Below are 26,383 nucleotides of genomic sequence, written 5' to 3' on the forward strand. Positions count from 1 at the left end.
CTATACTGACCTCCATCAGGTTGCAAACTGAATATAATTTTTTTTTGCATCTAGCTCTGAAAAAATATTTGGCCTTCTAGCAGTGTGTGGGACTTTCTCTATTAGTCCATCTATACTGACCTCCATCAGGTTGCAAATTAAAAATAATTTTTATCTGCATCTACCTCTGAAAAAATATTTGGGCTTCTAGCTGTGTGTGGGACTTGTTCTATTAGTCCATCATACTGACCTCCATCAGGTTGCAAACCGAATATAATTTTTTTCTGCATCTAGCTCTGAAAAAATATTTGGCCTACTAGCAGTGTGTGGGACTTTCTCTATTAGTCCATCTATACTGACCTCCATCAGGTTGCAAATTAAAAATAATTTTTATCTGCATCTAGCTCTGAAAAAATATTTGGCCTTCTAGCAGTGTGTGGGACTTTCTCTATTAGTCCATCTATACTGACCTCCATCAGGTTGCAAATTAAAAATAATTGAGTCCTTGCTATTTAGTCGTTTTCAGCCAATATTTTGGATTTTTGAAAATTTCACTTTTTTGTGAAAATATCCACTAAATGAGGGAGTAATATGTGTGAGGGTACCCCAGGAGAGTTCCAAATATGTGTGGGTAGAATATATATCCCACGGGGGTAAAATTGAAAAAAGTTGAAAAATTTTTTTTTTTGTACTTAGTCATTTTTCCGAAGTTTATCAGACTTTCAGATAGGGGAAATGTCAGTGAGCGTTTAAAATTGAAAAAAGTTGAAAAAAAATTTTTTTTGGACTTAGTAATTTTTCAGGCATTTATCACACTTTCAGATAGGGCAATTGTCAGTGAGCGTTCCGATTTCAGTTCCAGAGCGATTCGCCCAATGAGTCCGTGATATTTAGTTGTTTTCAGCCAATATTTTGGATTTTTGAAAATTTCACTTTTTTGGTGAAAATATCAACTAAATGAAGGAATAATATGTGTGAGGGTACCCCAGGAGAGTTCCAAATGTGTTTGGGTAGAATATATGTCCCACGGGGGAAAAATTGAAAAAAGTTGAAAAAAAATCTTTTTTGGACTTAGTCATTGTTCCGGTGTTTATCAGACTTTCAGATAGGGCAATTGTCAGTGAGCGTTCCGATTTCAGTTAAAGAGCGATTCGCCTAATGAGTCCGTGATATTTAGTCGTTTTCAGCCAATATTTTGGATTTTTGAAAATTTCACTTTTTTGTGAAAATATCAACTAAATGAAGGATTAATATGTGTGAGGGTACCCCAGGAGAGTTCAAAATGTGTGTGGGTAGAATATATATCCCACGGGGGTAAAATTGAAAAAAGTTGAAAACATTTTTTTTTGGACTTATTCATTTTTCCAGCGTTTTTCAGACTTTCAGATAGGGGAAATGTCAGTGAGCGCTCCGATTTCAGTTCCAGAGTGATTCGCCCAATGAGTCCTTGATATTTAGTCGTTTTCAGCCAATTTTCTGGATTTTTGAAAATTTCATTTTTTTGTGAAAATATCCACTAAATGAGGGAATAATATGTGTGAGGGTACCCCAGGAGAGTTCCAAATGTGTGTGGGTAGAATATATGTCTCACGGGGGAAAAATTGAAAAAAGTTGAAAAAAAATCTTTTTTGGACTTAGTCATTTTTCCGGCGTTCATCAGACTTTCAGATAGGGCAAATGTCAGTGAGCATTCCGATTTCAGTTCCAGAGCGATTCGCCCAATGAGTACGTGATATTTAGTCGTTTTCAGCCAATATTTTGGATTTTTGAAAATTTCACTATTTTGTGAAAATATCCACTAAATGAGGGAATAATATGTGTGAGGGTACCCCAGGAGAGTTCCAAATGTGTGTGGGTAGAATATATATCCCACGGGGGTAAACTTGAAAAAAGTTAAAAAAAAATTTTTTTTGTACTTAGTCATTTTTCCGACGTTTATCAGACTTTCAGATAGGGCAAATGTCAGTGAGCGTTCCGATTTCAGTTCCAGAGTGATTCGCCCAATGAGTCCTTGATATTTAGTCGTTTTCAGCCAATTTTCTGGATTTTTGAAAATTTCACTTTTTTTGTGAAAATATCCACTAAATGAGGGAATAATATGTTTGTGGGTACCCCAGGAGAGTTCCAAATGTGTGTGGGTAAAATATATATCCCACGGGGGTAAAATTAAAAAAGTTGAAAAATTTTTTTTTTTGTACTTTGACATTTTTCCGACGTTTATCAGACTTTCAGATAGGGGAAATGTCAGTGAGCGTTCCGATTTCAGTTCCAGAGCAATTCGCCCAATGAGTCCTTGATATTTAGTCGTTTTCAGCCAATTTTCTGGATTTTTGAAAATTTCATTTTTTTGTGAAAATATCCACTAAATGAGGGAATAATATGTGTGAGGGTACCCCAGGAGAGTTCCAAATGTGTGTGGGCAGAATATATGTCCCACGGGGGAAAATTGAAAAAAGTTGAAAAAAAAACTTTTTTGGACTTAGTCATTTTTCCGGCGTTTATCAGACTTTCAGATAGGGCAAATGTCATTGAGCATTCCGATTTCAGTTCCAGAGCGATTCGCCCAATGAGTCCGTGATATTTAGTCGTTTTCAGCCAATATTTTGGATTTTTGAAAATTTCACTTTTTTGTGAAAATATCCACTAAATGAGGGAATAATATGTGTGAGGGTACCCCAGGAGAGTTCCAAATGTGTGTGGGTGGAATATATATCCCACGGGGGTAAACTTGAAAAAAGTTGAAAAAATTTTTTTTTTGTACTTAGTCATTTTTCCGACGTTTATCAGACTTTCAGATAGGGCAAATGTCAGTGAGTGTTCCGATTTCAGTTCCAGAGTGATTCGCCCAATGAGTCCTTGATATTTAGTCGTTTTCAGCCAATTTTCTGGATTTTTGAAAATTTCACTTTTTTTGTGAAAATATCCACTAAATGAGGGAATAATATGTGTGTGGGTACCCCAGGAGAGTTCCAAATGTGTGTGGGTAGAATATATATCCCACGGGGGTAAAATTAAAAAAGTTGAAAAATTTTTTTTTTTGTACTTTGACATTTTTCCGACGTTTATCAGACTTTCAGATAGGGGAAATGTCAGTGAGCGTTCCGATTTCAGTTCCAGAGCAATTCGCCCAATGAGTCCTTGATATTTAGTCGTTTTCAGCCAATTTTCTGGATTTTTGAAAATTTCATTTTTTTGTGAAAATATCCACTAAATGAGGGAATAATATGTGTGAGGGTACCCCAGGAGAGTTCCAAATGTGTGTGGGCAGAATATATGTCCCACGGGGGAAAATTGAAAAAAGTTGAAAAAAAATCTTTTTTGGACTTAGTCATTTTTCCGGCGTTTATCAGACTTTCAGATAGGGCAAATGTCATTGAGCATTCCGATTTCAGTTCCAGAGCGATTCGCCCAATGAGTCCGTGATATTTAGTCGTTTTCAGCCAATATTTTGGATTTTTGAAAATTTCACTTTTTTGTGAAAATATCCACTAAATGAGGGAATAATATGTGTGAGGGTACCCCAGGAGAGTTCCAAATGTGTGTGGGTGGAATATATATCCCACGGGGGTAAACTTGAAAAAAGTTGAAAAAATTTTTTTTTTGTACTTAAGTCATTTTTCCGACGTTTATCAGACTTTCAGATAGGGGAAATGTTAGTGAGCGTTCCGATTTCAGTTCCAGAGTGATTTGCCCAATGAGTCCTTGATATTTAGTCGTTTTCAGCCAATTTTCTGGATTTTTGAAAATTTCACTTTTTTGTGAAAATATCCACTAAATGAGGGAATAATATGTGTGAAGGTACCCCAGGAGAGTTCCAAATGTGTGTGGGTAGAATAAATATTCCACGGGGGTAAAATTGAAAAAAGTTGAAAAAATTTTGTTTTGGACTTAGTCATTCTTCCGGTGGTTATTAGACTTTCAGATAGGGCAAATTTCAGTGAGCGTTCCGATTTCAGTTCCACAGCGATTCGCCCAATGAGTCCGTGATATTTAGTCGTTTTCAGCCAATATTTTGGATTTTTGAAAATTTCACTTTTTTGTGAAAATATCAACTAAATGAAGGATTAATATGTGTGAGGGTACCCCAGGAGAGTTCAAAATGTGTGTGGGTAGAATATATATCCCACGGGGGTAAAATTGAAAAAAGTTGAAAACATTTTTTTTTTGGACTTATTCATTTTTCCAGCGTTTTTCAGACTTTCAGATAGTGGAAATGTCAGTGAGCGTTCCGATTTCAGTTCCAGAGTGATTCGCCCAATGAGTCCTTGATATTTAGTCGTTTTCAGCCAATTTTCTGGATTTTTGAAAATTTCACTTTTTTGTGAAAATATCCACTAAATGAGGGAATAATATGTGTGAGGGTACCCCAGGAGAATTCCAAATGTGTGTGGGTAGAATATATATCCCACGGGGGTAAAATTGAAAAAAGTTTAAAAAAAATTTTTTTTGGACTTAGTCATTTTTCCGGTGTTTATCAGACTTTCAGATAGGGCAAATGTCAGTGAGCGTTCCGATTTCAGTTCCAGAGCGTTTCGCCCAATGAGTCCTTGCTATTTAGTCGTTTTCAGCCAATATTTTGGATTTTTGAAAATCTCACTTTTTTGTGAAAATATCCACTAAATGAGGGAGTAATATGTGTGAGGGTACCCCAGGAGAGTTCCAAATGTGTGTGGGTAGAATATATATCCCACGGGGGTAAAATTGAAAAAAGTTGAAAAATTTTTTTTTTTGTACTTAGTCATTTTTCCGACGTTTATCAGACTTTCAGATAGGGGAAATGTCAGTGAGCGTTCCGATTTCAGTTCCAGAGCAATTCGCCCAATGAGTCCTTGATATTTAGTCGTTTTCAGGTAATTTTCTGGATTTTTGAAAATGTCACTTTTTTGTGAAAATATCCACTAAATGAGGGAATAATATGTGTGAGGGTACCCCAGGAGAGTTCCAAATGTGTGTGGGTAGAATATATATCCCACGGGGGTAAAATTGAAAAATGTTGAAAAAATTTTTTTTTTGTACTTAGTCATTTTTCCGACGTTTATCAGACTTTCAGATAGGGGAAATGTCAGTGAGCGTTCCGATTTCAGTTCCAGAGTGATTCGCCCAATGAGTCCTTGATATTTAGTCGTTTTCAGCCAATTTTCTGGATTTTTGAAAATTTCACTTTTTTTGTGAAAATATCCACTAAATGAGGGAATAATATGTGTGAGGGTACCCCAGGCGAGTTCAAAATGTGTGTGGATAGAATATATATTCCACGGGGGTAAAATTGAAAAGAGTTGAAAATAATTTTTTTTGGACTTCGTCATTCTTCCGGTGTTTATTAGACTTTCAGATAGGGCAAATGTCAGTGAGCGTTCCGATTTCAGTTCCACAGCGATTCACCCAATGAGTCCTTGCTATTTAGTCGTTTTCAGCCAATATTTAGGATTTTTGAAAATTTCACTTTTTTGTGAAAATATCCACTAAATGAGGGAATAATATGTGTGAGGGTACCCCAGGAGAGTTCCAAATGTGTGTGCGTAGAATATATATCCCACGGGGGTAAAATTGAAAAAAGTTGAAAAATTTTTTTTTTTTGGACTTAGTCATTTTTCTGGTGTTTATAAGACTTTCAGATAGGGCAAATGTCAGTGAGCGTTCCGATTTCAGTTCCAGAGCGATTCGCCCAATGAGTCCTTGCTATTTAGTCGTTTTCAGCCAATATTTAGTATTTTTGAAAATTTCACTTTTTTGTGAAAATATCCACTAAATGAGGGAATAATATGTGTGAGGGTACCCCAGGAGAGTTCCAAATGTGTGTGGGTAGAATATATATCCCATGGGGTAAAATTGAAAAAAGTTGAAAAAAATTTTTTTTTGGACTTAGTCATTTTTCCGGCGTTTATCAGACTTTCAGATAGGGCAAATGTCAGTGAGCGTTCCGATTTCAGTTCCAGAGCAATTCGCCCAATGAGTCCTTGATATTTAGTCGTTTTCAGGTAATTTTCTGGATTTTTGAAAATTTCACTTTTTTTGTGAAAATATCCACTAAATGAGGGAATAATATGTGTGAGGGTACCCCAGGAGAATTCCAAATGTGTGTGGGTAGAATATATATCCCATGGGGGTAAAACTGAAAAAAGTTGAAAAAAAATTTTTTTTGGACTTAGTCATTTTTCCGGCATTTATCAGACTTTCAGATAGGGCAAATGTCAGTTAGCGTTCCGATTTCAGTTCCAGAGCGATTCGCCCAATGAGTAGAGATGAGCGTTGTTCTACTCGAACTGTTCGCCAATCTCAAATTCGAGCTGTTTTGGGCGGTGTTCGAGCCGTTCGGCGAACACGAACGATTTGAGAAAAATTCGGCTGTTCGAGGTTATGTTCGATAACTGTTCGTGCACCAAAATCATAACTGGATTTTTTCTCAGTAATGATGAAAATTAATGTTAATACGCAGTTTGAGTGTACAGCGGGGTGGGGGGAGGGGCAGGGGATGGATCTCTGCAGGAATAATGAAGATCTCCATTTTTTTTTCTCTTTCCCGCATTTGCAGTGGGGAGGTGCAGTCTGTCAGCCTATCAGCAGCGCACACACGGAGCGAACTGCTGTTTTTCACACAAGCAAGGGCATGTGTCATTGGCAGTGTATGTCACATGTCCTTGCCCTATAAGACCAAGCCATTTTCCCCGTCGCCACCATTTTCTCACTGCTGCAGCTGCATGTTAGACGGCACCGCTGTTGCTGTGTGTGCTATACCTTGTTAATTTCAAGCCAATTTTCGCACAAATCTACAGATAGCTTGGGAGTAGGGAATAGTTGTGATTGCAGTCCTTTTAAGGACTAGGTTACAGCATTTCCTACGACTTTTATCAGGCAGGTCTGTGCACTTAAATAGATAGATTGTGGGAGTAAAGAATAATTGTAATTGCAGTCCTTTTCAGGACTAGGTTACATCAGTTCCTATCAGTTTTTGCCAGGCAGGTCTGTGCCAGTGCTGTGCAAGTTTTTTTCACAGCATTTGGCTGAATCTAGCAAAGCTAATCTTTTTTGGCCTATTGCAGAGTGTGTTAGTCAGTGGAGTAGCCTATCTGTGTTGCAAGATATACCACCTGTGTATAGAATACCAATTTTTTTACTGCACCTAGTGAAGTCAAATCTTTTGGGCATAGCATCATTCTATTAGTCCATCTATACTGACCTCCATCAGGTTGCAAATTGAATATAATTTTTTTCTGCATCTAGCTCTGAAAAAATATTTGGGCTTCTAGCAGTGTGTGGGACTTGTTCTATTAGTCCATCTATACTGACCTCCATCAGGTTGCAAACTGAATATAATTTTTTTCTGCATCTAGCTCTGAAAAAATATTTGGCCTTCTAGCAGTGTGTGGGACTTTCTCTATTAGTCCATCTATACTGACCTCCATCAGGTTGCAAATTAAAAATAATTTTTATCTGCATCTACCTCTGAAAAAATATTTGGGCTTCTAGCTGTGTGTGGGACTTGTTCTATTAGTCCATCATACTGACCTCCATCAGGTTGCAAACCAAATATAATTTTTTTCTGCATCTAGCTCTGAAAAAATATTTGGCCTTCTAGCAGTGTGTGGTACTTTCTCTATTAGTCCATCTATACTGACCTCCATCAGGTTGCAAATTAAAAATAATTTTTATCTGCATCTAGCTCTGAAAAAATATTTGGCCTTCTAGCAGTGTGTGGGACTTTCTCTATTAGTCCATCTATACTGACCTCCATCAGGTTGCAAATTAAAAATAATTTTTATCTGCATCTACCTCTGAAAAAAATATTTGGGCTTCTAGCTGTGTGTGGGACTTGTTCTATTAGTCCATCTATACTGACCTCCATCAGGTTGCAAACTGAATATAATTTTTTTCTGCATCTAGCTCTGAAAAAATATTTGACCTTCTAGCAGTGTGTGGGACTTTCTCTATTAGTCCATCTATACTGACCTCCATTAGGTTGCAAATTAAAAATAATTTTTATCTGCATCTAGCTCTGAAAAAATATTTGGCCTTCTAGCAGTGTGTGGGACTTTCTCTATTAGTCCATCTATACTGACCTCCATCAGGTTGCAAACTGAATATATTTTTTTTCTGCATCTACCTCTGAAAAAATATTGGGCTTCTAGCTGTGTGTGGGACTTGTTCTATTAATCCATCTATACAGACCTCCATCAGGTTGCAAACTGAATATAATTTTTTTCTGCATCTACCTCTGAAAAAATATTTGGGCTTCTAGCAGTGTGTGGGACTTGTTCTATTAGTCCATCTATACTGACCTCCATCAGGTTGCAAACTGAATATAATTTTTTTCTGCATCTAGCTCTGAAAAAATATTTGGCCTTCTAGCAGTGTGTGGGACTTTCTCTATTAGTCCATCTATACTGACCTCCATCAGGTTGCAAATTGAATATAATTTTTTTCTGCATCTAACCCAGCCAATAGTTTTGGCCTAATACCACAGTTTGGCCACTCAGCTCTGCTCGGTTCCCATCCATTGTTTTTTTGTGCAAACAACTCCAGAGTTGTGAATTAGTTAACCACCAAAATGAGTGGAAAAAGGCCTGCTGCTGGTGGAAAGGGGAATAGGCGTGTTGGGAAGGGGAAAAAAGCTTGTGTCCGTGGGGTAGGTGTTAAAGCAACAGTAACATCTGCAGAAGAAAGACCATCTTTCAGCCAAACTAAAATGTCTACTTCTTTTAGCGGACAATGTGATAAGATCCCTTTCTTAAGGCCACGCCAATCGCTGCAAATTCCAGATGAGGCACAAAAACAGCAGGTGCTTCAACGGATATCAAGTGCTCCTTTAAGTGGGCTCTCCTCCACATCAACTTCAACATCACAAATACTCCAGTCCTCAAAGGTGTCACCCCAATCGCACTTGCTTCCTCACAGCTCCCAAATCTCCAGCTGCCCGTCTGAGTATGAGGTAGAACAGATGGTTGAGTCTGCAGAGCTGTTTACTCATACTATAGCCTGGGAATCAGAGGTCGACTCCAGCGCTTCTGTGAATCCAGACGAGGAAATGATCTGCACTGATGCCCAGAATCTTTATGAGTCAGATCCAGGACCAGACGCAGAAGGTTCTGACCATAATGTAGACCCTCATTCCCAAACTGTAACTCCTGTTGGTGGAGACAATGAGGAAGACGATGATGAGACTCAAATACCTGATTGGAGCGACAACTTTAGTTTTTTGTCAGGGCAGGAACAGGTTGGCTCTGAGGACGACGGGTGTGATAATGCACAGGGTGATGATGATGAGGTTGGAGATCCCATTTACTGTCAACTCACAGTCAGCCAAGAGATGAGGTCAGCAGAGGAGGTGGAGGAAGATGCTAGTGACGACGAGGTCGGGTTGCGCCTTCCTGGACAGAGACGTAGTACTAGAAGCACATCAACAACTGCATCCTCAAACACAACTCTGCCTCTCACCACAAGTCGTGGTGGCTCTTCAGGTCGCATGGGTGCTAAGCCTTGCATAGCCTGGGCATTTTTTCAGATCGATAAAGATGACCCAACTCGTGTTATCTGTAACATTTGTCAGCAAAAGCTAAGTAGAGGCCAAAAAATACATAGTTTGAGTACTTCATGCATGAACCGGCACATGGACATGAAGCATAAGTTGCAGTGGGAAGCTCAGTGTGCTACAATGCGGCCTAGCCGGCCGGGCCAACCACTGTCTGCCATATCTTGTGCATCCGCGGCCTCTTCATCCTCTGTGACTGGGGGAACAGCAGTCACACCTGTTTTGGGGCGCAGACCTGCCACCTCTTTACCCGCAACAGACAGCGTGATTGGCAGGTCATCATTTTCTTTGGAGGTGGTAACACCAGCTGGTGTTGAGCGCTGTCCGACATCGATAGCACCACCTTTGGATCAAGGCAACCTAACATGTCCGCTGCATCTTCCTCACAGACCGGCAGTTTGCCGGGGACACCCTTATCAACCCCGTCTAAGCACAATAGCCAGCCCTCGGTCCCTCAGATGTGGACAAGTAAAAGACCATTTCCTCCTAGCCATGAGAAAGCTAAGAGGTTGAATTTCACCATCTGCAAGCTCTTGGCTACAGAAATGCTGCCTTTACGCCGGGTGGACACAGAGGATTTTCGAGACCTTATGTCCGTCGCAGTGCCCCAGTACCAGATGCCCAGTCGGCACTACTTCTCAAAGAAAGGTGTGCCTGCGCTTCACCAGCATGTCGCACACAACATCACCGCTTCTTTGAGAAACTCTGTGTGTGACAGGGTGCATTTCACCACAGACACTTGGACGAGTAGGCATGGACAGGGGCGTTACATGTCGCTGACTGGGCACTGGGTAACTATGGTGACAGCAGGACAAGGGGCTGCTGTCCAAGTCTTGCCGTCCCCACGAGTTGTGCGTCAATCCTCTTTATGTCTCCACTGCTTCTGCCTCCTCAACCTCCTCTCGGTCTTCCACCTGCACCCAAAGCCTGTCTGGTCATGCCACAAGTTTTCTAACTGTGCAGAAGGGATCCTGCACACCTCCTTACTATGCTGGCAGTAGGGCTCAACGCCATCAGGCGATTTTTACTTTGAAATGTCTGGGAAATGTGAGTCACACAGCTGAGGAGTTGTGGTCAGCTCTGGAGAACCAATTTCATGAATGGTTGTCTCCACTGGACCTGAAACCAGGGAAGGCCGTGTGCGACAATGCTGCAAACCTGGGTGCGGCCCTTCGCCGAGGCAATGTCACACACGTGCCTTGTATGGCTCACGTGTTGAACCTGGTTGTCCAGCAATTTTTAGCCCACTATCCCAGACTAGATGGCCTTCTGCAGAGGGCACGGTCGCTGTGTGCTCACTTCCGCCATTCGCATCCCGCAGCTCAGCGACTTACATCTCTACAGAAGTCGTTGGGCCTGCCACTTCACCGGCTAAAATGCGATGTGCCTACCCGGTGGAATTCAACTCTGCACATGTTGCAGCGACTGTGGCAGCACCGACAAGCCCTGATGCAATACGTTCTGACGTATAGCCTGGGCCAACGAGATCCAGAGGTGGGGCAAATCACGCTGGAGGAGTGGTCTCAGATCAGGGACCTATGCACCCTTCTGCACAGTTTTGAAATGTCGACAAAGATGTTTAGTGCTGACGATGCCATTATCAGCATGACTATTCCGGTGATTTACATGCTGGAGCACATGTTAAATAGAATTCGGAGTCAGGTGGTGGCACAAGAGGAGGTGGAGGAAGTAGAGGAGGAGGAGTTGTATGCGGAAGGGCTAACATCTGCAAGGTCCAGACGGTCGGCAGCACCAAGGCGGCAGGCATGTGAGGGTGGGGGAGATGGTTTTACCAGGGCGCATGGTAGCAGCCAAACTAGTGAGGAAGGTGCAGGAGCCCAGGAAGAAGTGGAGGACGAACTGATGGAAGACTCATCAGATGAGGGAGACCTTGATCACATTTCTGTTGTGCGAGGTTGGGGGGAGAGGACAGAGGAAGGAAGCATGATTGTTACCTCGCCACCAACACAACAGGGACTTGGTGCTCCTGGATGCGCAACACACATGAGTGCCTTCTTGCTGCACTACCTGCAACATGACCCTCGAATTGTGAGAATTAGAAATAATCCTGACTACTGGGTTGCCACACTGTTAGATCCCCGGTACAAAAGTAAATTTGCAGAAATTATTCCTGCCATAGAAAGGGATGCACGCATTCAGGAGTATCAGCAGAGACTGTTGCAGAATCTTACATGTGCTTTTCCACAAAACACCAGTGGTGCACGTAGTGAATCTCACAGTTCCAACTTGCCAACCGTGGGACCGTCAAGTGTTCAGCACTCAAACCGTAACAGAACCACAGTATCTGCTGGTAACATCAATTTTGCCGAATCATTTCACCACTTTTTTAGCCCATCCTTTGCAAGGCCACAGGAGACAAGAAGTCTGACACATAGTCAACGCCTAGAGACGATGGTACAAGAGTATCTCCAAGTAAACATTGAAGCCATGACTGTGTCACTGGACCCTTGCTCTTTTTGGGCTTCCAATCTGGATAAATGGCCGGAGCTAGCCACTTACGCCTTGGAGATCTTGTCATGCCCCGCAGCCAGCCTTCTGTCTGAATGTGTGTTCAGCGCTGCTGGTGGTGTGCTGACAGATAAGCGCACGCGGCTCTCCACTGATAATGTAGACAGACTCACGTTCATAAAGATGAACAAATCATGGATCCGAAATGACTTTTCTACCCCTGTGTCATCCTGGGGAGAGTAAAAGCTTGATGATTGGTTAAAATCACCCTACCAACCATTTTAAGCTTTCAAATTACTAATCATGTTTATCTGTATCTTGGCTGGAAAATAATTTGGGCTTTGTAGCAGTGTGCATCACTGATTCTATTAGGCCATCTATAATAAGCTCCACCAGATTTAAAATTACTAATCATGTTTATCTGTATCTTGACTGGAAAATAATTTGGGCTTTGTAGCAGTGTGCAGCACTGATCCTATTAGGCCATCTATACTAAGCTCCACCAGATTTAAAATTAATAATAATTTTTAGCTGCATCTAGCCCGGAAAATTATTTTGGGGCTCCGAGATGCGCAAGACACATAAGTGCCTTCTTGCTGCACTACCTGCAACATGACCCTCATATTGTCAGAATTCGAAGTAATCATGACTACTGAGTTGCCACACTCTTAGATCCCCCAAACTTTTCGATCAACCTTTTCATTTTAATAAAGACCAAAAAAATGGTCATTTTTGAAATTATAAGCATTAGCAGGTTATTAGAAACTGAAATCAAACAGTTTTCAACTCAAAACTTTATTCTAGGTGATATTACATTTTCGCATAGGACCCCTTGTTCGAAAGGAGCTTCTGAACTCTCTCGACCATTGAATTTGTCAGGTTTTGGATGGTTTCTGCTTCAATTGTTTTGCATGAGGACAGAATACCCTCCCAGAGCTGTTGCTTGGATGTGAACTGCCTCCCGCCATCATAGACACTCCTTTTGATGATGCTCCAGAGGTTCTGAATGGGGTAGAGGTCAGGGGAGCATGGGGGTCACACCATAAGTTTGTCCCCTTTTATGCCCATATCAGCCAGAGATGCAGATGTTTTATGTGCAGCATGAGATGGTGCATTATCATGCAAAAAAATGATCTTGCTGTGAAATACACGGTTCTTCTTCTTGAACCATGGCAGGAAGTGCTGTTTGAGAAAATCCACATACATTATGGAGTTCATCTTTAGCGCCTTCAGGGATCCTAAAGGGGCCGACAATCTCTCTCCCCATGATTCCAGCCCAAAACATTACTCCACCACCTCCTTGTTGGCGCTGTAGCCATGTTTGCGTGGGGTGTCCATCAACCAGCCATCCTCCACTCCATCCATCTGGACCATCGAGCGCTGCACGGCACTCATCCGTGAACAAAACAGTTTTGAAATCAGTCTTCATGTAATGTTTAGCCCACTGGAGCAGTTTCTGCTTGTGTGAAGTGGATAGAGGAGGTCGACAGGATGGCGTATGCACAGCTGCAAACCTCTGAAGGACCCTGCATTTTGTTGTTCGGGGGACGTTGGAGGCACCAGCAGCTTCAAAAACTTGTCTGCTGCTATGACAAGGCTTTTTTGCCGCTGCTCTTTTAACCTGACGTAATTGCCTGTAGGAAAGAGTCCTCAATTTGCCCTTATCAGCACGCACACGTGTGTACTGTGAATCAGCTACATACTTCTTGATTGCCAAGACACTTCATCCTGATCATCGCACAATGTTGATTGTAGTCATGCCTTGACCTAAACACTCCACAATTTGTTGCTTCTCAGCAGCCGACACATCCTTTTTCTTTCCCATTTTGGCAGAAAATGTAGGCTGCTTAATAATGTGAGACAGCCTTCTTAAGTAGTCTTGCCTTTCATTGGACACACCTGCCAAACTAATTAGCACAGGTGTCTGCAATTGCTTACAGTGATATAAAGAGCCCTGACACACATCACCATCAATGAGTTTAACTGACAAACAAACAAATTCTTCCCTTATCACTCCTAAACACTTTTTGCATAATAATTTGGAACACAGTGTACATGTGCTTTTCCACAAAACACTAGTGGTTCACGTAGTGAATCTTACAGTTCTAACTTGCCAACCGTGGTCTGTATGGAGTTGTTCAATAAAGGGCCCAAAATTAAGATAACATAGATGGGAGCGGTCTCTATGAATAGGAATTCCTAAGTATTTGATACCCTGTGAGGGCCAGGCAAAGGGAAAGTTGGACTGGATGGAATCCTATATGGATTTGGGGAGGGAGACATCGAGGGCCTCAGACTTCGCTGCATTGATTTTAAAATTTGACCATGTAACAAAGTGATCTATTTCAGCCATAACAGCATGGATGGATATATGTGATTGAGTGATATATACTAGGACATCATCAGCAAATAGAGAGCACTTGTACTCGGTGCCTCCCACCTCAATCCACCTAATATTGGGGTTATGGCGAATTGATGAGAGCAGGTGCTCCGTCACTAGGATGTATAAGAGAGGGGACAGAGGACATCCCTGCCTTGTCCCATTGGTGATTGTGAAAGGTGATGAAAATGTTCTGATGCACCCCCTGGGCCTTGGGACACCCGGAGCCGGACCCTTTTTGGTGGATGCTGGTGGTTGTAGTCTTCGTGGCGGCGACCCGGTTCCGTGGCTCAGGGTGGTCAAACCAGTGTCGGAACTATTTATGTGGTTTTGATGTTTAAATGTCCGACTACGCCACCCGTGGATTGCGGTCAGAGTGAACCGCCGCTGCAGGGCAGACCGCTGAGGCTGGTGTTGTGGGTGCAGCAGAGCATAGCATAACTCCCCACGGGAGGAGTATAGCCTCAGGGCAGTGTATGCGGAGGATGGGGGTGATGGTGCAGGGCAGCAGCAGTAACGACACGGAGTCAGTGATGCAGTCCAGGGCCTTTACTCACAGTTCTTATTATCCAGACCACGTCTGCAGGTAACGGCTGCCCACGTCGTACTGTGCTCACCAGGTGAGGGGCTCAGACAACTCCCAGATAACTTTGGAGCGCTTCACAGGACCCCCTTTGTGTGTCCTTTGTCTGGCCTTTCTTACCAACCCTTCTGTCCGGCTGCCTCGGGCCTCCTCTTGGTAAACTTGGCGCCAGTTTCCCTGACCCTATGTGGTGCCTTCCTAGCGGGTGTAGCGAGGGGCTGCGCCACATAAAATGTCACAGCCTCCGGTTTCTAGCTGAGGGTCGTTTCCTGCCTCCACTAGTTTCGGGGACCGGTCTCCCCCTTTGGCCTGACCCCTCCACGCAGGTGGATTCGGGCGTGCGGTGGCGACTAGCCCGTCCGCACCCCTGGGATCCCTTCATTCCTCGTTCCTGGAGCCTTCTCCGCTCCTCTTCCTTCCTTCTCCCTCTTCCAGGCCTGGGCCTCTGTTACTAGGCCCACCTCCGGAGCAGAGCTCATGCAGAGCCCCTGCTCCCTGCCACTTCTGCTCAGACTTCTCTGCACTGAACTAAGATGGTGCCCACCTTTTATACTCCCTTCTCAATGCACCCAGGAACTGCTTCCTCCCTGCTCCTGCACTACAGGGTTCCCCTTCCTCAGTGTTCCCTCCCCCCACTCCAGCCAGGGACAGGGACTGTCGTGCCCATCTCAGAGGCATATTGGTCGCCCTGCCCCATGGCAATGTGGTGTAATGCATGCAGGTGTCGGGTCCTGATCCACACTCCATCCTTACCTGAGAGTGAGATATCACACCTTTGGGTGAGGTGCAATACCTCTGTAGCAACCGAGCCCTGAGGGTGCTACAGTTCCATTTATCTTCAGCCTAGGTGACGTATTGTGATACAGGGCCGTGATTTTGGCTATAAAAGGGTCCCCTAGACCCCTACCCCAAGCTTTTTAAGAGAATCATATATGGCGTGCCAGGAGACTCTATAGAATGCTTTCTCAGCATCCAACGAGAGTATCTAATTACAAATTTTTAACTGCATCTAGCCCAGGAAATACTTTGTGCCTAGTAGCAGTTTCTGCTAGTCAGCGGATTATCCCGGCTGTTAAGCAAGCTACACCACCTGTAGTTTGGACACTTAATTTTTTCAAAGGAAATGCTTCGGGACCACGGGATACTCAGTGAAGAGCATCAGGAGGCACCCCAAGGCATAGGGGCTGGGACTGGCAGTAGGATGCCTTGCGGTGGACAGCCGAGCTCGATCCTTATAAAAACTTTTTAACTGCAGCAGCTTTAGTGGACGCTACTGGAACTGGAATTACGCGGCTGCTGGCATGAGACTTGCCCTCCAATAGATCCTTATAAATGGATTTAAAGTGTATTCATTCAAATTAGAGAGAAAATTTAAATTAAAAAGCTTAGAGCTGCCTCCACCACAGGGGGGCTCGCTCGACCCACCAGCGGACAGGCACCAGTATTGGGAGAGGGGGGCTGGCCGTCAGGGTTCACCGCGGCTCTGGCACAAACCCGGCGACACGGAGGTGGCACGGGCAGGAGCGGACTGAACGTGTCGGCTTCTCACTTTTTGGATTTTAGAAGGGCATGACATGCCTATATCTGTGTCTCCCCCTCCTTTTACTCCTCCACCTCTTTTCTTTTCGCATGACTATATGTACTTGTCACTTTTCCATGTGTTAGTTGTGTCTTCTGAGCAGTTTGTCAGCTTTTGGACACCTTTGAAGGTGTGTTCTATGTGTTTCTATGTGTTTTTGTTTGCCTGCCATTGGTTTTAACGGTGTTCGAAGGTGTTCGACGAACAGTTCGACGAACAGTTCGGCGAACACATGGGTGTTCGACGAACCGAACCGAACTCGAACACTACGGGGGTGGCTCAACACTAGAGGACAGTGATACTTCTGGATTTAAGAATATCACAAAGAAAAGGAGAGAGGCCAAAGGCAATGGATTGGAGGATGAAAAGCCAATACCTGGATGCAGCAGGGACCCCGGAACATCCAGCCCCTACCCCAGGCTTAACATGAGCAATTTTACCATCCATGATATCTTGGGCAGGGGCTTTTTGGACTTAGTCATTTTTCCGGTGTTTATCAGACTTTCAGATAGGGCAAATGTCAGTGAGCGTTCCGATTTCAGTTCGAGAGCAAGTCGCCCAATGAGTCCTTGACATTTAGTCGTTTTCAGGTAATTTTCTGGATTTTTGAAAATTTCACTTTTTTGTGAAAATATCCACTAAATGAGGGAATAATATGTGTGAGGGTACCCCAGGAGAGTTCCAAATGTGTGTGGGTAGAATATATATCCCACGGGGGTAAAATTGAAAACAGTTGAAAAAATTTTTTTTTTTGGACTTAGTCATTTTTCCGGTGTTTATCAGACTTTCAGATAGGGCAAATATCAGTGAGCGTTCCGATTTCAGTTCCAGAGCGATTCGCCCAATGAGTCCTTGCTATTTAGTCGTTTTCAGCCAATATTTTGGATTTTTGAAAATTTCACTTTTTTGTGAAAATATCCACTAAATGAGGGAATAATATGTGTGAGGGTACCCCAGGAGAGTTCCAAATGTGTGTGGGTAGAATATATATCCCACGGGGGTAAAATTGAAAAAAGTTGAAAACAATTTTTTTTTGGACATAGTCATTTTTCCGGCGTTTATCAGACTTTCAGATAGGGCAAATGTCAGTGAGCGTTCCGATTTCAGTTCCAGAGCGATTCGCCCAATGAGTCCGTGATATTTAGTCGTTTTCAGCCAATATTTTGGATTTTTGAAAATTTCACTTTTTTGTGAAAATATCCACTAAATGAGGGAATAATATGTGTGAGGGTACCCCAGGAGAGTTCCAAATGTGTGTGGGTAGAATATATATCCCACAGGGGTAAAATTGAAAACAGTTGAAAAAATTTTTTTTTTTGGACTAAGTCATTTTTCCAGTGTTTATCAGACTTTCAGATAGGGCAAATGTCAGTGAGCGTTCCAATTTCAGTTCCACAGCGATTCGCCCAATGAGTCCTTGCTATTTAGTCGTTTTCAGCCAATATTTTGGATTTTTGAAAATTTCACTTTTTTGTGAAAATATCCACTAAATGAGGGAATAATATGTGTGAGGGTACCTCAGGAGAGTTCCAAATGTGTGTGGGTAGAATATATATCCCACGGGGGTAAAATTTAAAAAAGTTGAAAACAATTTTTATTTGGACTTAGTCATTTTTCCGGCGTTTATCAGACTTTCAGATAGGGCAAATGTCAGTGAGCGTTCCGATTTCAGTTCCAGAGCGATTCGCCCAATGAGTCCTTGCTATTTAGTCATTTTCAGCCAATATTTTGGATTTTTGAAAATTTCACTTTTTTGTGAAAATATCCACTAAATGAGGGAATAATATGTGTGAGGGTACCCCAGGAGAGTTCCAAATGTGTGTGGGCAGAATCTATATCCCACAGGGGTAAAATTGAAAACAGTTGAAAAAATTTTTTTTTTTTGGACTTAGTCATTTTTCCGGTGTTTATCAGACTTTCAGATAGGCAAATGTCAGTGAGCGTTCCGATTTCAGTTTCAGAGCGATTCGCCCAATGAGTCCTTGCTATTTAGTCGTTTTCAGCCAATATTTTGGATTTTTGAAAATTTCACTTTTTTGTGAAAATATCCACTAAATGAGGGAATAATATATGTGAGAGTACTCCAGGAGAGTTCCAAATGTGTGTGGGTAGAATATATATCCCACGGGGGTAAAATTGAAAAAAGTTAAAAAAATTTTTTTTTTTGTACTTAGTCATTTTTCCGGTGTTTATCAGACTTTCAGATAGGGCAAATGTCAGTGAGCGTTCCGATTTCAGTTTCAGAGCGATTCGCCCAATGAGTCCTTGCTATTTAGTCGTTTTCAGCCAATATTTTGGATTTTTGAAAATTTCACTTTTTTGTGAAAATATCCACTAAATGAGGGAATAATATGTGTGAGGGTACCCCAGGAGAGTTCCAAATGTGTGTGGGTAGAATATATATCCCACGGGGGTAAAATTGAAAAAAGTTGAAAACAATTTTTTTTTGGACATAGTCATTTTTCCGGCGTTTATCAGACTTTCAGATAGGGCAAATGTCAGTGAGCGTTCCGATTTCAGTTCCAGAGCGAATCGCCCAATGAGTCCGTGATATTTAGTCGTTTTCAGCCAATATTTTGGATTTTTGAAAATTTCACTTTTTTGTGAAAATATCCACTAAATGAGGGAATAATATGTGTGAGGGTACCCCAGGAGAGTTCCAAATGTGTGTGGGTAGAATATATATCCCACGGGGGTAAAATTGAAAAAAGTTGAAACATTTTTTTTTTGTACTTAGTCATTTTTCCGACGTTTATGAGACTTTCAGATAGGGGAATTGTCAGTGAGCATTCCGATTTCTGTTCCAGAGCGATTCGCCCAATGAGTCCTTGATATTTAGTCGTTTTCAGCCAATTTTCGGGATTTTTGAAAATTTCATTTTTTTGTGAAAATATCCACTAAATGAGGGAATAATATGTGTGAGGTTACCCCAGGAGAGTTCCAAATGTGTGTGGGTAGAATATATATCCCACGGGTGTAAAATTGAAAAAAGTTGAAAAAAATTTTTTTTTGTACTTTGTCATTTTTCAGACGTTTATCAGACTTTCAGATAGGGGAAATGTCAGTGAGCGTTCCGATTTCAGTTCCAGAGCGATTCGCCCAATGAGTCCATGATATTTAGTCGTTTTCAGCCAATATTTTGGATTTTTGAAAATTTCACTTTTTTGTGAAAATATCCACTAAATGAGGGAATAATATGTGTGAGGGTACCCCAGGAGAGTTCCAAATGTGTGTGGATAGAACATATATCCCACGGGGGTAAAATTGAAAAAAGTTGAAAAATTTTTTATTTTGGACTTAGTCATTTTTCTGGCGTTTATCATACTTTCAGATAGGGGAAATGTCAGTGAGCATTCCGATTTCAGTTCCAGAGCGATTCGCCCAATGAGTCCTTGATATTTAGTCGTTTTCAGCCAATTTTCTGGATTTTTGAAAATTTCATTTTTTTGTTTAAATATCCACTAAATGAGGGAATAATATGTGTGAGGGTACCCCAGGAGAGTTCCAAATGTGTGTGGGTAGAATATATATCCCACGGGGGTAAAATTGAAAAAAGTTGAAACAATTTTTTTTTGGTACTTAGTCATTTTTCCAATGTTTATCAGACTTTCAGATAGGGGAAATGTCAGTGAGCGTTCCGATTTCAGTTCCAGAGCGATTCGCCCAATGAGTCCTTGATATTTAGTCGTTTTCATGTAATTTTCTGGATTTTTGAAAATTTCACTTTTTTGTGAAAATATCCACTAAATGAGGGAATAATATGTGTGATGGTACCCCAGGATAGTTCCAAATGTGATTGGGTAGAATATATATCACACGGGGGTAAAATTGAAAAAAGTTGAAAAAAATTTTTTTTTCGACTTAGTCATTTTTCTGGCGTTTATCAGACTTTCAGATAGGGCAAATGTCAGTGAGCGTTCCGATTTCAGTTCCAGAGCGATTCGCCCAATGAGTCCTTGATATTTAGTCGTTTTCATGTAATTTTCTGGATTTTTGAAAATTTCACTTTTTTGTGAAAATATCCACTAAATGAGGGAATAATGTGTGTGAGGGTACCGCAGGAGAGTTCCAAATGTGTGTGGGTAGAATATATATCCCACGGGGGTAAAATTGAAAAAAGTTGAAAACAATTTTTTTTTGGACTTAGTCATTTTTCCGACGTTTATCAGTAGAGATGAGCGTTGTTCTACTCGAACTGTTCGCCAATCTCAAATTCGAGCTGTTTTGGGCGGTGTTCGAGCCGGTCGGCGAACACGAACAATTTGAGAAAAATTCGGCTGTTCGAGGTTATGTTCGATAACTGTTCGTGCACCAAAATCATAACTGGATTTTTTCTCAGTAATGATGAAAATTAATGTTAATACGCAGTTTGAGTGTACAGCGGGGCGGGGGGAGGGGCAGGGGATGGATCTCTGCAGGAACAATGAAGATCTCCATTTTTTTTTCTCTTTCCCGCATTTGCAGTGGGGAGGTGCAATCTGTCAGCCTATCAGCAGCGCACACACGGAGCGAAGTGCTTTTTTTCACACAAGCAAGGGCATGTGTGATTGGCAGTGTATGTCACATGTCCTTGCCCTATAAGACCAAGCCATTTTCCCCGTCGCCACCATTTTCTCACTGCTGCAGCTGCGTGTTAGACGGCACCGCTGTTGCTGTGTGCGCTATACCTTGTTAATTTCAAGCCAATTTTCGCACAAATATACAGATAGCTTGGGAGTAGGGAATAGTTGTGATTGCAGTCCTTTTAAGGACTAGGTTACAGAATTTCCTACGACTTTTATCAAGCAGGTCTGTGCTCTTAAATAGATAGATTGTGGGAGTAAAGACTAATTGTAATTGGAGTCCTTTTCAGGACTAGGTTACATCAGTTCCTATCAGTTTTTGCCAGGCAGGTCTGTGCCAGTGCTGTGCAAGTTTTTTTCACAGAATTTGGCTGAATCTAGCAAAGCTAATCCTTTTTGGCCTATTGCAGAGTGTGTTAGTCAGTGGAGTAGCATATCTGTGTTGCAAGATATACCAATTTTTTTACTGCACCTAGTGAAGTAAAATCTTTTGGGCATAGCATCATTCTATTAGTCCATCTATACTGACCTCCATCAGGTTGCAAATTAAAAATAATTTTTTTCTGCATCTAGCTCTGAAAAAATATTTGGGCTTCTAGCAGTGTGTGGGACTTGGTCTATTAGTCCATCTATACTGACCTCCATCAGGTTGCAAATTAAAAATAATTTTTTTCTGCATCTAGCTCTGAAAAAATATTTGGGCTTCTAGCAGTGTGTGGGACTTGGTATATTAGTCCATCTATACTGACCTCCATCAGGTTGCAAATTAAAAATAATTTTTTTCTTCATTTAGCTCTGAAAAAATATTTGGGCTTCTAGCAGCGTGTGGGACTTGTTCTATTAGTCCTTCTATACTGACCTCCAGCAGGTTGCAAATTGAATATAATTTTTTTCTGCATCTAGCTCTGAAAAAATATTTGGGCTTCTAGCGGTGTGTGGGACTTGGTCTATTAGTCCATCTATACTGACCTCCATCAGGTTGCAAATTAAAAATAATTTTTTTCTGCATCTAGCTCTGAAAAAATATTTGGGCTTCTAGCAGTGTGTGGGACTTGGTCTATTAGTCCATCTATACTGACCTCCATCAGGTTGCAAATTAAAAATAATTTTTTTCTTCATTTATCTCTGAAAAAATATTTGGGCTTCTAGCAGCGTGTGGGACTTGTTCTATTAGTCCATCTATACTGACCTCCATCAGGTTGCAAATTAAAAATATTTTTTTTCTGCATCTAGCTCTGAAAAAATATTTGGGCTTCTAGCAGTGTGTGGGACTTGGTCTATTAGTCCATCTATACTGACCTCCATCAGGTTGCAAATTAAAAATAATTTTTTTCTTCATTTATCTCTGAAAAAATATTTGGGCTTCTAGCAGCGTGTGGGACTTGTTCTATTAGTCCATCTATACTGACCTCCATTAGGTTGCAAATTAAAAATAATTTTTTTCTGCATCTAGCTCTGAAAAAATATTTGGGCTTCTAGCAGTGTGTGGGACTTGGTCTATTAGTCCATCTATACTGACCTCCATCAGGTTGCAAATTAAAAATAATTTTTTTCTTCATTTAGCTCTGAAAAAATATTTGGGCTTCTAGCAGTGTGTGGGACTTGTTCTATTAGTCCTTCTATACTGACCTCCAGCAGGTTGCAAATTGAATATAATTTTTTTCTGCATCTAGCTCTGAAAAATATTTGGGCTTCTAGCAGTGTGTGGGACTTGGTCTATTAGTCCATCTATACTGACCTCCATCAGGTTGCAAATTAAAAATAATTTTTTTCTGCATCTAGCTCTGAAAAAATATTTGGGCTTCTAGCAGTGTGTGGGACTTGGTCTATTAGTCCATCTATACTGACCTCCATCAGGTTGCAAATTGAATAAAAAAAATTTCTGCATCTAGCTCTGAAAAAATATTTGGGCTTCTAGCGGTGTGTGGGACTTGGTCTATTAGTCCATCTATACTGACCTCCATCAGGTTGCAAATTAAAAATAATTTTTTTCTGCATCTAACCTAGCCAATAGTTTTGGCCTAATACCACAGTTTGGCCACTCAGCTCTGCTCGGTTACCATCCATTGTTTTTTTGTGCAAACAACTCCAGAGTTGTGAATTAGTTAACCACCAAAATGAGTGGAAAAAGGCCTGCTGCTGGTGGAAAGGGGAATAGGCGTGTTGGGAAGGGGAAAAAAGGTTGTGTCCGTGGGGTAGGTGCAGAAGAAAGACCATCTTCCAGCCAAACTAAAATGTCTACTTCTTTTAGCGGACAATGTGATAAGATCCCTTTCTTACGGCCACGCCAATCGCTACAAATTCCAGATGAGGCACAAAAACAGCAGGTGCTTCAACGGATATCAAGTGCTCCTTTAAGTGGGCTCTCCTCCACATCAACTTCAACATCACAAATACTCCAGTCCTCAAAGGTGTCACCCAAATCGCACTTGCTTCCTCACAGCTCCCAAATCTCCAGCTGCCCGTCTGAGTATGAGGTAGAACAGATGGTTGAGTCTGCAGAGCTGTTTACTCATACTATAGCCTGGGAATCAGAGGTCGACTCCAGCGCTTCTGTGAATCCAGACGAGGAAATGATCTGCACTGATGCCCAGAATCTTTATGAGTCGGATCCAGGACCAGACGCAGAAGGTTCTGACCATAATGTAGACCCTCATTCCCAAACTGTAACTCCTGTTGGTGGAGACAATGAGGAAGACGATGATAAGACTCAAATACCTGATTGGAGCGACAACTTTAGTTTTTTGTCAGGGCAGGAACAGGTTGGCTCTGAGGACGACGGGTGTGATAACGCACAGGGTGATGATGATGAGGTCGGAGATCCCACTTACTGTCAACCCACAGTCAGCCAAGAGATGAGGTCAGCAGAGGAGTTGGAGGAAGATGCTAGTGTCGACGAGGTCAGGTTGCGCCTTCCTGGACAGAGACGTAGTACTGGAAGCACGTCAACAACTGCATCCTCAAACACAACTCTGCCTCTCACCACAAGTAGTGGTGGCTCTTCAGGTCGCATGGGTGCTAAGCCTTGCATAGCCTGGGCATTTTTTCAGATCGATAAAGATGACCCAACTCGTGTTATCTGTAACATTTGTCAGCAAAAGCTAAGTAGAGGCCAAAAAATACATAGTTTGAGTACTTCATGCATGAACCGGCACATGGACATGAAGCATAAGTTGCAGTGGGAAGCTCAGTGTGCTACAATGCGGCCTAGCCGGCCGGGCCAACCACCGTCTGCCATATCTTGTGCATCCGCGGCCTCTTCATCCTCTGTGACTGGGGGGACAGCAGTCACACCTGTTTTGGGGCGCAGACCTGCCACCTCTTTACCCGCAACAGCCAGCGTGATTGGCAGGTCATCATTTTCTTTGGAGGTGGTAACACCAGCTGGTCTTGAGCGCTGTCCGACATCAATAGCACCACCTTTGGATCAAGGCAACCTAACATGTCCGCCTGCATCTTCCTCACAGACCGGCAGTTTGCCGGGGACACCCTTATCAACCCCGTCTAAGCACAATAGCCAGCCCTCGGTCCCTCAGATGTGGACAAGTAAAAGACCATTTCCTCCTAGCCATGAGAAAGCTAAGAGGTTGAATTTCACCATCTGCAAGCTCTTGGCTACAGAAATGCTGCCTTTCCGCCTGGTGGACACAGAGGATTTTCGAGACCTTATGTCCGTCGCAGTGCCCCAGTACCAGATGCCCAGTCGGCACTACTTCTCAAAGAAAGGTGTGCCTGCGCTCCACCAGCATGTCGCACACAACATCACCGCTTCTTTGAGAAACTCTGTGTGTGACAGGGTGCATTTCACCACAGACACTTGGACGAGTAGGCATGGACAGGGGCGTTACATGTCGCTGACTGGGCACTGGGTAACTATGGTGACAGCAGGACAAGGGGCTGCTGTCCAAGTCTTGCCGTCCCCACGAGTTGTGCGTCAATCCTCTTTATGTCAAAGTTCCTCCACTGCTTCTGCCTCCTCAACCTCCTCTCGGTCTTCCACCTGCACCCAAAGCCTGTCTGGTCATGCCACAAGCTTTCTAACTGCGCAGAAGGGATCCTGCACACCTCCTTACTATGCTGGCAGTAGGGCTCAACGTCATCAGGCGGTTTTTACATTGAAATGTCTGGGAAATGTGAGTCACACAGCTGAGGAGTTGTGGTCAGCTCTGGAGAACCAATTTCATGAATGGTTGTCTCCACTGGACCTGAAACCAGGGAAGGCCGTGTGCGACAATGCTGCAAACCTGGGTGCGGCCCTTCGCCGGGGCAATGTCACACACGTGCCTTGTATGGCTCACGTGTTGAACCTGGTTGTCCAGCAATTTTTAGCCCACTATCCCAGACTAGATGGCCTTCTGCAGAGGGCACGGTCGCTGTGTGCTCACTTCCGCCGTTCGCATCCCGCAGCTCAGCGACTTACATCTCTACAGAAGTCGTTGGGCCTGCCACTTCACCGGCTAAAATGCGATGTGCCTACCCGGTGGAATTCAACTCTGCACATGTTGCAGCGACTGTGGCAGCACCGACAAGCCCTGGTGCAATACATTCTGACGTATAGCCTGGGCCAACGAGATTCAGAGGTGGGGCAAATCACGCTGGAGGAGTGGTCTCAGATCAGGGACCTATGCACCCTTCTGCACAGTTTTGAAATGGCGACGAAGATGTTTAGTGCTGACGATGCCATTATCAGCATGACTATTCCGGTGATTTATATGCTGGAGCACATGTTAAACAGAATTCGGAGTCAGGTGGTGGCACAAGAGGAGGTGGAGGAAGTAGAGGAGGAGGAGTTGTATGCGGAAGGGCTAACATCTGCAAGGTCCAGACGGTCGGCAGCACCAAGGCGGCAGGCATGTGAGGGTGGGGGAGATGATTTTACCAGGGCGCATGGTAGCAGCCAAACTAGTGAGGAAGGTGCAGGAGCCCAGGAAGAAGTGGAGGACGAACTGATGGAAGACTCATCAGATGAGGGAGACCTTGATCACATTTCTGTTGTGCGAGGTTGGGGGGAGAGGACAGAGGAAGGAAGCATGATTGTTACCTCGCCACCAACACAACAGGGACTTGGTGCTCCTGGATGCGCAACACACATGAGTGCCTTCTTGCTGCACTACCTGCAACATGACCCTCGAATTGTGAGAATTAGAAATAATCCTGACTACTGGGTTGCCACACTGTTAGATCCCCGGTACAAAAGTAAATTTGCAGAAATTATTCCTGCCATAGAAAGGGATGCACGCATGCAGGAGTATCAGCAGAGACTGTTGCAGAATCTTACATGTGCTTTTCCACAAAATACCAGTGG

This window comes from Phyllobates terribilis, unplaced genomic scaffold, assembly GCF_046119375.1.
Source record: "Phyllobates terribilis strain yellow unplaced genomic scaffold, ASM4611937v1 Scaffold_13__5_contigs__length_258822181, whole genome shotgun sequence".
NCBI lineage: Eukaryota > Metazoa > Chordata > Amphibia > Anura > Dendrobatidae > Phyllobates > Phyllobates terribilis.